Consider the following 14498-nt stretch of genomic DNA (forward strand, 5'->3'; position numbering starts at 1 on the left):
TCGTCCAACAAGCTGGTTGATGATACCATAGAAAATGGTGCCTACATGTGTACTGAAAAGTTGCACCTGCCCCAGAGAATTTTTAAACCTTGCATTAAATGGTAGGAGAGAAGGAAGATGAATTGGTTTTATATTAAGCCCGTATCTTTGGAAAGTTCTTATCCCATACAGAGAACACTATGCCTGAATTGGTTTTGGCTGTGACAAACCCTCTTGCTAGGTGTGTGACTCCACTACCTGAAGGATGGATTTCATACATGTGTGCAGAAAATCCTTATGGTCGAAAGCCCTTGCTAAGAAGTTTTGCTATAAAGCCCGTGTACCCCCACGTGTGACTGGACTGGTACTTTCCTTGTATCTGACCTGAATGGTCAAAACTTAAACCAAAATTACCTTTCTCTGGCAATCTAATCTTGACTGAAATGACTTGGAACACTTTCTTATCCTAGGTTTACATCAGTAAATATTTCAGATTATAATCCAGTGTTATATATTCTTCTTCTAAATATATCACTGTCTATAATTACATCTCAATCAGAATGAAACATCTCACTCCTTAATACTGTGCTCATTATTTACACACATGTTGACTCTTAATGAGGTTATTGGCAATTAATTATCTAACAGATTCAAGATTATTTGTTTATTTAAAGTTTTACATTTTTTCCTATATGTAATAACCTGTTCCTTTCAAGAAAAAGCACCAAAATTTGTTTCATTCTAAGCTATATAGGCAGCTGATAACCAAAGATAAGTACTGCTAACATGAGTGCCAAATTACAAGAAATTTTGTTTTGATTGCTACAACATAGACATTTACAGTCAATTTTTTGCGTTATATATAGTAATTTATGTGACTGGAGTTACTGTATAAATAAACTTTCTCTGTTTGAGGATCAAAACATAGCTTCTTCACCTGATCAAACTTATGAGAACTCTGAGGTATTTCTGTGGCTTTTCTCCATATTTTTGCTAGTATTTTCATATGGCTGGATAAATATATATATATACATATGTGCGTGTTTGTGTGTGTACATATATGCACAAATATATATACAAAATTACACACACACATATATTTGGATAGTGGCTATCTAATCAGATCAAATTTTCTTTCAGAAATATCCCCTTTATGACCTTTTTGGTCTGCATCTTCTGATAACTGCCATCAGCAGAAGTTTTCATATCTAGGATGCTAATTGGTGTATCATATTGTGCCAGGCCAAAATGCCAGCCTGGGGGCCCTTCTGCTTACAAACATATTCTGTGACTGTTGACAAGGTCTGGCTTCCTGGAAACCCCATTGACTAGCAGCCATGATATTTTTAGCCTTAAATTATTTTTGATAGAGTCTTAAATTACTGTTATACTACCCAACTTAAGGCCCAGATAGACTCACAGGTTTGCAGTTCCTGTTTTCTTCATTTTAGGCTCTTTCCCTTCAGCGTTGTTTAGAAATTTTATCCATGGTCATTAAAGTTCCTGAGATCCAATGTCTCAGTAGAAGAGAATGGTATTTTTAGCTTTAAAGCTTTTTTTTCTGCTCCATATATACATATGGACACTAAAACAGATGTAGGTATATACACATGCTCTGTCCCGCTCTTCTGTTCTATTGGAACAAGTTTTAACCACCAGTTGTAATGAGCTTCAGGCAACTTCTTTTCTTTTCAGATCTGTCTCCACTGTCTCACTTGTTTTCTCAAAACATTAATTACAAAGACTAATAAATATTCTTTCTGTGCACCTTTGTATTTGCCTTTGTTACGTGCAAATGTGTTGGTATTTTAGTGCAGAAATTGTGGCCTACATCAACACACCTATGGAAAAGAACTGGAGACCCTGGTGGAAGTTGATTGTAAGGCAAAGAGATAGAGATGCAAAATTCTTCCAGTAAATCTTTTAATCTTAATTCAATTTAATGAATAAAGTTTTTGGTTTTGTTTAGAGGCAATACTGATGTGCTTTGTGCAATGCAAATTTGTGCAGCTAGCTCCAAGAGCCTGAATCTGCTGGAATGACCACACTGTGCAATGCTATATGGAGATAACATCACAGGTCCTAAGAGAGGTATATTTAGGCTAATTGGCTCATGATCGTACCACTTGAGCTGCAGAACGTGCTTCCAGCTTCAGCCATAGCTTTGCTGGTGATCTTTGCCTTGTGCTACATTATACACATTTTCTGCACACGTGCTCAGATGGAAAGCAAACTCCATCAAGAAGTTGCATCTTGTCCAAAGGATCACCAATGAAAATTGTTTAACTGTATTTGTCTTTAGTCAAAGCAAAATATATAATGACAACAGGGCTCAAACCACAAATCAGTATGTATTTCAGTTTCATCCAAAGCCAAGAATTAGTTTGACTCTGCTGTTTAGTTATCAGCAAGATATAGAGGCGTTTTATCCAGAACTCTGTTACATTAAAATGAACTAACTCATTAAGATCTCAAATGGACCTTATTCAAAGGTCAGTATGAATATTTACATTGATTTCAGTGGACTATACACAAAGTCAGTCAAGAAACATTTATCTAATAGTCTTATGAGTCTTCCTCATCTGAAATAGCCTTCTTTTTCCTGCCAGCTTAACTGATCGTTATCCGTAAAATGTCAGACATTGGCCACAACAAAGCCAACTGGAGCACAGCTACATTAATTTCTAGCTAAGTAATCTTTTTCCTATATCTTTTCATGCAAATTATTTTCATTTTAAGATGGTTACAATTTAAAATGTATATTTTATAAATTGCATTAAATGCTGTTGGCTTGTCTGGCAAGAAATCTTGTTCATTTACATAAGGAGAGGTGGAGGGAAGTAGTTACGAAAGGGAAATGAAGAGAGGTAGCAGCAGACCCCACTGATAATAAAATTTGGATATGTGAGTGTATAAGTTCCTGTTCCTCCATAAACCATGAATCATAATCTGTAGTGGTAAACTGAAATTCCCAGAGAAGTACCAAAGACCCATACTCAATTTATTACAGTTCTGGTGAAAGACTTCATTGTTTTCCCAGGCTGGGTTCTTGGAGTTGGCTTGGATTTGTTCCAAGTGAGTGTCTTGCCTCTTGTTTCTGAGTGGCTTATGTCTCTACCCAGTAGTTGTGCTATGCTGCTGCACGACATATTACATTAAGTAAGAGATGAATTTTAAAATCTGCATCTTTCAGTGGGCTTTTATGACTTTTACATGTACTTTTCAATATGACACGCTTATAACTAAACACCCTAGGCCTGTGAGGATGTAAAATTACTCCAAAGTAATCTCATAAGAATATTTTTAAAGGACTTTGAGACCTTGCATTTTACAGACATTATGTTGTATTGAATTGTAATTTAGTGTGGAAGGTGAAGAAAAAACCACCAACTTTCTGCCTTCTCATATCCACAGTGAGATGCAAGGTACAAGCTGTAGTAAATAGATTTTCCCAGAATGCTTTAAGAGAACTGAAGAAGTCACTGTTCCCCACTCTCAGCTCTTTCTTCAGTTACCACTTGTAGCCTGAGCTGACAGAAGGCAGCATGTCCAGTGCTCTGGTTCCTCAATCTCAACCTGGTGTTGAAGCACAGACCATTTGTTGCAGAGCTCAGCCCCCACTTCCAGCACGTTAGTGTACACATCCTTCCCTGCTGCTCTGGTGTGGAAGCAGAAGGAGTAACTCCACACAAAGGAAGGAGGCTGCAATTCCTCCATTTGTATTAAGGAAAGCTTGTGGAGATCTTAAATGCCCTCTTCACACTCAAAGTGCACATTGACATCAAGTTAGACCAGGAGAATAGCAGCGCTTCTCACTTCACTTTAGCCATCACCCCAATTCTTGCCTGCTGGAATCTTTCAATCAGAAATGTGAGTGACCAGTAGGGCTTTCTTCCTTGCATTGCACTCTGTGGAACCAAAATGATATTGACGTGTGTTGTAGCCAAGACTGTTGCACCACCATAGCTGTCAAGTCTGAATTCAGTGCACATCCCTTTTCTCAGGAGCTCTTCTCAATAAACAAGAGAAAAGTGGAGCACAACTGTACCCCAGAAAGCACTGACTAGATGGTTTGCAGTTCATCTTGTCAATTCTACACATCAAAAAATAAACTTAACTTCTCAGTGTAATGTTGGCTATTGGTGCTTTCATTGATCAAGCTTATTGTGGAAAGCCAGCTTCTGAGTCCTGAGCAATTAGCTAACTGAAAAGACCAGCTTGCAGCTTGAAAACAAACAAAAAAACAAACAAAAAAACAACCCCAGGATAATGTTTTATTTCTTCTTACATTGGTATAATTTTTCAGTAACTTGAATAGCATTGTATCTTGACTGGAGATGCAACCAAAGTAGAGATACTGCCCCATTTTACATGTGTTTCTTGTAAAGTTAGGCTGGACACACAGGTGGGTGCAGAGAGGGAAGATGGGCAGGATGCTTTCTAAATTGAATGTGACAGATACCTGCTCGGAATGGAAACCAGTTTAATTAACTAGAGAAAAAGAAAAACTAGAGAAATTATTGAGGCAAACACTATGCTCCTTTGCCAAAGGGTAAGTTCTTGAATGCAGCTCAGGTGAATGGTCTGCTTACCTAAGTACCATGTTTTTGAGAGTCATCAGGAGCAGATACTTTGAGAAAAATATAGCAGGGCAAGTATATACTTCTGCTTTTCCACATCTACTTCCAGTGATCTGTCTCTAAGGCACTTCCTAAGCCAGAGTTTGGATTTATATCATAGAGTTTCATAGTTCTTGATGGACTCATCCATGAATTTGTTCAGTCCCTCTGTGAACCTGTTCACACTGGGTCAGCAGAAGCAACATCCTGTAGTAGGGAATCCTACAGGTAAAAATAATTTCTTTTGGTTTGTTTTAAATCCATTACCCAATAAAATGAGCTTCTGTGGCAAACTCATGTTTCAAAAAATTAATTTGGTTGCAAAAAGAGGTTCTGTGTAGAGAGTATTTCATAACCGTCTCCTATGCAGGGAAGGTTTTGGTTTTCCTAAATTAGTCACTGGACTTATCTGGGAAGGCAAACCTTAAGTTTCTTATTAAAATGACAAAACCAGATATTTCCAGTGCTCTGTTCTATCAGCAGTACCATGGCAGAGTTTTATGTAACTTAGTGCATTCTCCTAACACATGCTGAGATTTTCACTCTCTTGTTAGTCCACAGTGGTTTCTGGGATGAGTAGAACAATTACGCCAGTCCCAGATCACTTATACACATGAGAAATCCTTTAATTCAGCAGTATTTGGCTGAATAGCTGTTAGTCTTAATTGACTTTCTGTTAACAGAAGGTGTATCAATTCTTTACACTTTCTATTCTTTCATCAAAATAGGCACCAAACTGGAAACTCTTTCTGTTCTTCTCAAGCATGATCATCCTCCAGGGTAAATGCCAGAGAAATAATTTCAGATTTTTTTTCAAATTTTATGTCACAGTAGAAAAAAATTGCATGGGGAAAAGATCCTTGCATGTGCTAAGAAGAGAGAGATTCTTGTGAAGAGTCAGGAGGGTAATAAAATCCTAGTGACACATAAGGCTAACTTCTGATAGAATAAACTTGGGTTTTTTTTTGTAGATTCATGTCTTTTTCTTTTTCTCCCCTTCCTTCCTCTAGTTCACCCATTTTTCTTCTTTTTTATATATTCTCCTCAGTCTTGCAATTTTCACCAGTTTCATTTCCCATGTTTTCTTTTTTTTCCTGCCTTTTTCCTAACTGTTTTTTTAACTGGAAGCAGAGCTGTTGATGACTAGATACCTTCTTACCCAAGAAATGCACTTATTGGTTGCCCTAAGCAGTTGAATGCCTGCTCTAACAGACTGAAATGGTGACCATGACTCTTTAAAAATTCCAGCACGTCTCTGAGTACTTGAGATCATCTTTCTACACATACTTTTAAACTAATATTTGTTTACTTGGGTCTGTCTCCTTGTATGGCTGCAACACATTCACGGTGCAAGAATCAATGTGGTGACATCTTATGGCTCGCTAATACCAGGCCAATGCTTGTACGTACTGTTTTCCTTCTGACTTTCAAGCTTAATAAAAGCGCTTGCATTATAACTCACCTCAGTGAAGTAATTATGTGTAATTGCATAATTACCCGTTACAGCTGTTTGACTTACTGGCTCTTATACTAATTAAACTAATGGGATGCACATCCACAAGTTAATTTAAAACAAGGAAACCATAGAACGATCCCTCTTGAGGGTGTCTACACAGGCAGTGGTACTGCAGTTGAACAGCAAGTGAAATGTTAATCCTACATCTTTTCTTGAACCTATTACACAGTTTACTTTTAACAGGTGACAAGATACAGAATTAAATAATAAAACATGTAATAATCCTAATCAAAACAAAATACAAGGTTCTGGAATGAAAATAAACTCTCTTGCTCAAGAACACTTGCCACACTGACTAGTAGGAAGTAAAATTTCTTGCAGGCAAATAATCATACATTTGTTTATTATCAACATCTCCCAGTGGTGGCCAAAGCTAAACTTGGATTTAGCTCAGTACCTGCTGGTATGTTTTATGTTCCTCTAAATTAAAATTCAGTATTTGAGTCTTGTGCTCAGTCAACTATTCTGACATGCAAATAACTTTAATTGACTGAATTTTTGCTTATACAGTGAACACCCAAATCATAGGGACAGGAATAAGATGAACTTAAATAAAGAAAACTGAAGGATTAACATAATGAATGGCAAACAAAATGCTGTCTTTAAATCTGTGGTTTTGGAGACATTCATAATCCTACAATTACTTTCCTGAAAAGAATGTGAGAATGTGTTACTTAGTTTTGACTTAGAAAAGCACAATTTATGTGCTTACCTTCTTCATTTGAAAATTGGTCTATGCATTTCTTCAAAGAAAAACATCAAAAGCCACTCTTGCTGCAACAGATGAGCAAAACCTTCATTCTGTTTTCCCCCTCAGTCATTACGTACAATTGTATTTTATGACTATAAATAGAAGCTCTGGTTGCTGTGATGCATTTTATGTGTAAAAGGGATAAGCAGGCAAACACGTCTGCCGTGTGCTCTGAAAATCTGAAAAACTTTCCTGTAGTGAACTATTTTGGAAACCTAAATCTTTCTCTAAGGAGGAGAAAGTTTTTCTGAGTTCCTACAGACTTTTGCCCTCTGGAGTTGAGTCTGGTGTACGTTACCACTTCATACATCTAAGAAGCAGGTTGCTGGGGTAGAAGACACCTCTTTTGAGAAACCTGTGCAAGAGAAACAGAAGCACTTGACTTCCTCAGGGGAGAAACTCTAGGACCCGTAGCAATATTGTCTGCACTTTACAAGCAGCAGTTCAAAGAGTTCACTTAAAAAGTAAAAAAATATATGGATGTCCTTGAGACTGAAGCTGCTTTTGCAAACTGGCAGTTGCTTGGAGAAGACACCAGCCACAAGAAAGAGAAGGCACCTTCTGTTTTATAATTCTTACACCTTATTTTATCTTTATTTATACTTTTTTTATATCTTACAGCTTATTTGCATGGAATTAACTGATAACCACCAGAAGGTCTAGTAATCTAATAAGGTACTACAAATATGCAGTACTTTTCTCCCAAGGTTTTACCCATTCTCCAAATTTTCTTTCACAGCCACTCTTTCTGAGGCCTTCTGCTACACTTGTGTGCCTTGGATGACCAGAAGGTTTTAATGCTTCTTTTGGTGACAGAAAGCAACTATTTTTATAGAGTGCTTCAATCTGCTGTTTAAAGCTGAGAAATTGTAAGAAAGATGCATACCAATGTCTTTTGACAGTTAACTGGCTAATGAGCCATCAACAAGAATTTTTATTAGCTAGGTACTGATGGGGAAGGTATTGGGTTTTTTTTTTTAGTTTTTTTGAAAAATTAATGGAAATAGTCCTGATAGCATCACATTTTAAGGCTGCTCAGATAGCAATAAGAGGCAGCACTCCAGACCTCTGAAAAAAAAAGATCATCAGCAAATGAGAATAGCAAAATTGTTCTATCTTACACAACAAAAGAAACCAGAGGAGCAAGAATCAAAGTCTTTCAATGAATTTGGATGAGTCAATTTTTTTTTTAATTTCCACGATGAGGCACTTGAATATTACATGTGCTCCATAAGAGTTGTTCTTTATAGATGATGAACAGAGAGATGATTATTAATATATATATAAATTTGTTACTCTACATTTCCACTAAAGAGACTTTTCAACAAGTTAACAAGAAGCTTGAGTTTTATTTATAAGGAAGGTAAGGGTTCATCTTGCAGTGACCAAGTGCATGAGAATGCCTAAAAATCATTTAGAGATCAATATTTTTTTCTCCTCAGATCCAGGTTTTCCACTGCCTAAATAATTAACTTGACTAGATTTATCTATAAAATTCTAGAATTTGTAAAATGCTATTTCACAAACTATTATACAAGCCTGGATTTCAAATATCTTGAACCGAATTTCAAACAACAACATCATAGAGTGTTTTTTTTTAAAAAAATTGTACTATGGCTGGGAATCAATGAGACGTTCATCACTGGCACCTTCTCCTTGCAAAGCAATATTTCTGCAGAAATGAAAAAAAATCTCAAACCAAAGTACTGGTATGATGCATCAAATAATGCAATTTATCTTTTTTCTTTTTTTTTTTTTAACAGCATTGAGTTTTTCAACTTAGGAAAGCCAGGTGTGAGGTCTTTCAATAGAAGGCTAGTAAAAGTGATACACTAAGGAGAAAACACCTGATTGTAAACTTAAAAAAAAATTGACACAATTCTGACTATGTTGCAACTTTTTGGTTTTTGATTTGGCTTTTAGAAATCAGCCAGCTTTTGCTAGAGGCCTTCAGATTCAACAAATAGCTGGGATGTTCTTAATATGCTTTTTAAATTAAATGTGGGAGTCTACAGATACCAATCCTAAATTGTTCTCCAGCTTCTTTGCACTGAATTGTCACTGCCACAACAGACTGAGTTCACCCCAGTCTATGGTACACATGGAATATTATAAATATTTGAACCTATTATCCTGGCTTTTAAAATGGAGAATCCATATTAATCCTTGCTGGCATTGTGGTCTGCTGGGGCATATTAAAAGAGGTTCAGGGACTAATCATGGGATTGCTGGGATGTCTACCCACAACAGAAGTACCTTACAGTTACTGACTGTACAGATTCACTCTGGACTGCACTGCACTGTGTTTTCTCATAGCTAATGTCTGGATCTGTGAATCAGCTTACAAAGACTATCTTAAAAAGCTCCCCAAGAACATGATTTTGGCTGGTTCGATGCTGGGAAGTCCTCTGTAACTAGAGGTTGAAAGGCATGCTTGTATTGTGCAGATGACCTCTTCATCTTGATGTTGAGGAGACAGCTCAGAGAGTTCACAAAGGGAATCATCATCTTATTCTTCCCATCCATGAGAGAACAGAGGAGAAAACCACTTTAAACCTAGAAGCTGCTTGAAGATGAAAAGAAGAGCTGCATACAAAGGATAAGAGGGTTTCTCTGGTCAAAGGGTTTCTTTTGCTGCAATGCTTCTCTTACTTTGGGATTTAAACACCATGTGGGGCTCTAACCAGCTTCTGTATTGATGTACCTTCACTCACATTTTTGTTTGAATACGTGACCATGATGAGCATGGAAGAAAAGTTTCCATCAGCTTTGAGAAATTAACTCTCCTGAAACAGCCCAGTGCTTGCTTCACACCACATTATCAGCATGGATCCACCTCAGCTTGGCCACACTGAATGCAATTGCTGCTTCCTAGGCAACCACCAACTTCCAGTCCCACCACTAATTCAGGTTATTTTATGCTGTATGCAATTCCTGTGTTAGGAAAAGATAAGCAAATCTCAGAAGATTAAAGATATCAAAGAGCTGTCCCAATGGCATATATTTGTCCCAAATCATCGCCCTCTTGCTGTATTGTTATTGCAAAAAAGTTAGTGCGGCCCAGAGAAAAATTAGTGTTCTCCTGAGAAAATAGACACCCAAACGCACTACATCCCATGCAAACCTGAAGCAAGAACAACAAAATATGTGAGTTTTTTTGCAAAGCTCTCACAGCAGGATTTGCATAAGGAAGTTCCAGAGCTGGCACAGCTGTTTTTTATAACTCCTCTTTTCACATGTCCTTGATGAATAAACTCTTTTCTGGGAGAAGTCAGGGATTTGACTGGCTGTTACATTACTCCACTGCTGCTCCAGAAGGTAAAACAGAGGTTGGATCACCTCTATCGCAAACCCATAAAGGCAACAAGCAGTCAAATATGTTGAAATTGAACTTGCCAATGTCTTAAGCCAAGATCAAATGTTTTAGCATCATTAAAAATATTCTATTACATAAATGCTATTGGCAGAGCTGCTGCAAATCTAACGCAAACTTCTCCATAAGTAGAAATGACAGTATTCAGGACTGTATTTTTAAAATTTGAGCTTCCTAGAAATTTTGTGTGTTGTAGGGATAGCATTGTCAAAGCAATGCAGAAATGATACTGAGCCCTGCCATCTACATGGGTTTTAGTAGCAATCATACAGTTCATCCCAGTATCAAAATGTTTTACACAGTTGGCTTACAATTTCGACTCTGCAGTGCATTTTCCAGACCACTGGGCAAAGACCAGTACATGTCAAGTTATAGTTGCTCCCTTACATGCAGTTGAGTTTAACAGTACACACTGGAATTAAATAATTAGCATTAAAGCAACAATTTATTCACATTAAAGCCCTTATTAGCAATTCATTCCCGTATAAACTAGGAATTTCCTTCTTGTCCTTAAATTTCACGTTACTGGTATCCTTTTATATTTTTCCTTAAATGATGTGGAACACACAGTTTTAATGGGACTATAATTAGCCATTCTCACATGACTTGAATTTAGTCATACATACTGAGAATGACTCTTTTCTACTGATGTGTAACTCTCTATAGTTTGACCAACACAGAAATCTTTTTTGCTTGAGAAACTACTAACCATTGGCTTTTTAAAATCACCTCATACTTCTTTCTTTGAGTGACAGATTTACTTCTCAAAGCACTTCATTATGCATATAATGTTTAAGCATGAGAATCATTCTGTTAAAGTCATTACCCAAATTAGCACATGCTCAAGTGTTTGTCCAAATGTCATTTTAATTAGGAGAGCAGTACATACAGGAGCTAGGTGACAGATGTAGTTTTCCTTGGTGGTAGCATCTCATTTCTTCCTCGTCTCCGCACTAAGGACAGGGCTTTGAATTGGCCTACAGATGTTTAAAAAAATCTGACACTGCCTGGGTGTAATAAGTGCCAACACTCACGCAGTGACCTTACTCCCCTGGTTGGCATTGTATCTATCAGACAGGAAGAGGATGTGAATGAACCTACTTTTCCTTTTTCAGAAGTGAAACTCCTGAAATTTCCAAATCTCTTGGAAATTAAATACCTTTAAGTGTTCTAGAATGAATTCTTCTTACACCTTTAGGTTTTACATAGACCTGAGTATGCAGAATAACATTCTGGTCTCCTTACAAATAGTAGGAGATAGGTCAATGACTTCAAAAGGGCCAGGATCTCACCTGGACTACACACAACCCTGTTCAAACTGAAAGACTTCTGTGCTTGAATATTTAATCTATTGAAAATAGTAGTAGTACATTAAAATTAAAATTAGTCTATAATTTTAGTTCTCTCTGCAGAAGAAATTCACTTAAAGAATAAGAAAAGCATGAGTTTTTACTTTTATTATCACAATGTTTAGTGGGAATCGTAAAAATAGCTTTTCTCATATTTGGAGTTGCGCTGTGAGCATGTGTTTTTCATGAAGGTCTGTAGTAGGTATGGATTTTTTGTGGATAAATTTTTCTGTGGGGACCTGCTCCTGAAGTTTTACTATATTACCAAACATACTCTTCCTCCAGATGTCATGTGTGCCTATTGGCAAGCACTTCTTTTGTTATGCCCACCAACTGTAACAGGCTTATTTGTGGATTAGCTGTGTCTCAGCTGTAAAATTAATTCAGGAGCACAGCCTGCTGTTCCAAACAAAATTGCAACAGAAGGAAATGTTGTTTCCATGAGTTTGTCTTGTAAAGATTTGTCTAATTGGTTAATGTTGTTTTATCTTTTTGTTTTTTGGAGACAATTAATCAATACTTTTTCATGTGTAACTTTTATTTTCTATTTTCAGTACATTGCAGTATACAAACAGCAAAGTCAGATGATCGTGTCCTCTAGTGCTCAAGGAACCAGAGAGCCCTAATTAACTGATCTTATTGTGGTAGCAGTTTTAGCAATTAATTTTGAGCTACAGACCCATGAGCCAAAGCCTTCAGTTTTCAGCTTTCTGGATTTTTAAAAATTTAAATCAGTTTTTGCAGAATAAATGTATATTTTCACTCTTTTCCCACTCTCAGTTAAATAGAAGACAAATGGCTCAATGCGTAAAGCACGGCATTTGCACTCAGGTGCTCCAGACTTGGTTCTTTGGTCCACCTTTCCTCCTGACTGTAAGGAGACCCCACAAGATGTGGGGAGACAGTTGACACTTCTTTTATGGATGGCTTCTTAAGGCACCAGAGATGACTTTTTGGACCTATTGAGCCTGCCCCCAGGTTGTAAAGTATTGCTCTTAGCTGGAAGACACTAGTTCTCTGCCAAAGGCAGTGAGGGGCCTTTCAGTTGTAACTGATTGTGTGTCGTGGTTTAACGCCAGCTGGCAACTAAGCCCCACACAACCACTTGCTCACTGCTCCCTGGTGGGATGGGGGAGAGAATTGGAGGGTAAAAGTGAGAAAACTTGTGGGTTGAGATAAAGACAGTTTAATAGGTAAAGCAAAAGCTGTGCAGGCAAGCAAAGCAAAACAAGGAATTCATTCACTACTTCCCATCAGCAGGCAGGCGTCCAGCCATCTCCAGGAATCCATCTCACATGTAACGGTTACTTGGGAAGACAAAACGCCATCACTCCAAACGTCCCCCCTTCCTTCTTCTTCCCCCAGCTTTATATGCTGAGCATGACGTCATATGGTGTGGAATATCCCTTTGGTCAGTTGGGGTCAGCTGTCCCGGCTGTGTCCCCTCCCAGCTTCTTGTGCACCCCCAGCCAGCTCGCTGGTGGGGTGCTGTGAGAAGCAGAAAAGGCCTTGACTCTGTGTAAGCACTGCTCAGCAATAACTAAAACATCCCTGTATTATCAACACTGTTTCCACCACAAATCCAAAACATAGCCCCATACTAGCTACTATGAAGAAAATTAACTCTATCCCAGGCAAAACCAGCACAACACAGCAACTTTGATGATTTCACAGGGCATGAAAGATTCCTGAAATAAGGAGCGCATAGAGGCCTTTACCAATAAACATGGAAACTTTCTCTTTTTCTGCCATGGCCATGCATGTGAAGACTCTGGAAGTCATGCTACTAACTGCCGTAAAAATGTATTAGACCACAATCACTCATTCACTTGTATGAATAAACTTTTCTGTATACAGTTTTCTACTCTCTCATTTTGTTCACTCCCATTGCCATTTCAGCATGCAATCATGAAGTGAACTGGCTATGCATGCATGCATATGAAGAAAATTAACTCTACCCGAGCCGAAGCCAGCACACTGTGTAAGTACTCAGAGCAAATTTCAGTGCAAAATCCAAGAGATGAGATTAAAGGACTTCCAGCTTATATAGTTGAACAATTTGGTGCTCTGTGGACACCACCAGGCTGAAGCAACATGTTGTAGCTGCAGCGTTGATGGCCTGTTCTGTCTGGAAGGAGATGCTGTGAGTGAGCCTGTGTGCATGCAAGGGTTTGCATTCAGTGGGTGAGATCAGGCTGCTCAGCTGCACAACACCATGTGGTGACACACAGTAAATGCTTTCCTCCGGCTGAAGCAGCAGAAAGCTACGCTTTTAAAATAAACAGGACTGATTTTTGTCTCTGTTGTCGGAGCCAATTTAGTGCCAAGTAATAGCAGCTGAAGTCTTTAGATGGCTAAAGATTACCACTGGGTAAACTGCTTCCTTTCTTTCCCTTCTGCCAGTGGTCAAATGAGTTTCTCATTCAAGTTTCTAGGAAAATAGAAGGTGAGTGCTTTGCAAAGGAAAGTAGGTGCACTATGAAGGCTTTTCCTTTCTCTTTGTTATGATAGGGATCATTTTTACATACATAGAATCCAAATGCATGATATTTGGTTTTAGAGGTACTTCCCCAGCTATCAAGTAAGTTTTCCTTTGCCCAGTTAACAAGTGTTATATTTTTTTCCCTACAATTCTTCCTCTGTTTGTCATATAGCCTGTACTAGGACAGAGGCCCTGTACCAGCACACTCCTGGAGTGAACTTCACCATCTAACTACTGCCCTGTTGTGATGTGGCAAGGTCCTTCCTAGCACATTGGGTCTTTGGCTTAAGCCAAAAAGTTACCATTTTTGGAAAAGCCACTCACACTTTTAACCAATCCAGCCTGACAACTTTTATGGCTGAATAACCTTGAACAGTAATCTTAGCTCCATTAGGAACAATCTACATTGCTTTTTCATGCTGTTCTATG

At 38.0% G+C, this 14498-nt stretch overlaps 1 protein-coding gene across 2 annotated transcripts in view; it reads right to left on the reverse strand.

The window, feature by feature from the left end:
- Nucleotides 1–3305: 3305 nt before the first annotated feature.
- The window catches only part of LOC148057367 (uncharacterized), a 42910-nt gene continuing 31717 nt past the window's right edge, over nucleotides 3306–14498 (reverse strand). For both annotated transcript variants that reach the window (XM_087754473.1, XM_087754490.1), the window contains exons 5-6: nucleotides 9580–9799; nucleotides 3306–7220 (exon numbers count right to left, since the gene is read on the reverse strand). The gene's annotated coding sequence lies outside the window, so the exon portion shown is untranslated. The remainder of the gene's footprint in view (nucleotides 7221–9579; nucleotides 9800–14498) is intronic.

Source organism: Nipponia nippon, unplaced genomic scaffold (assembly GCF_047370975.1).
Source record: "Nipponia nippon isolate SJK-2023a ecotype South Korea unplaced genomic scaffold, ASM4737097v1 scaffold_1, whole genome shotgun sequence".
NCBI lineage: Eukaryota > Metazoa > Chordata > Aves > Pelecaniformes > Threskiornithidae > Nipponia > Nipponia nippon.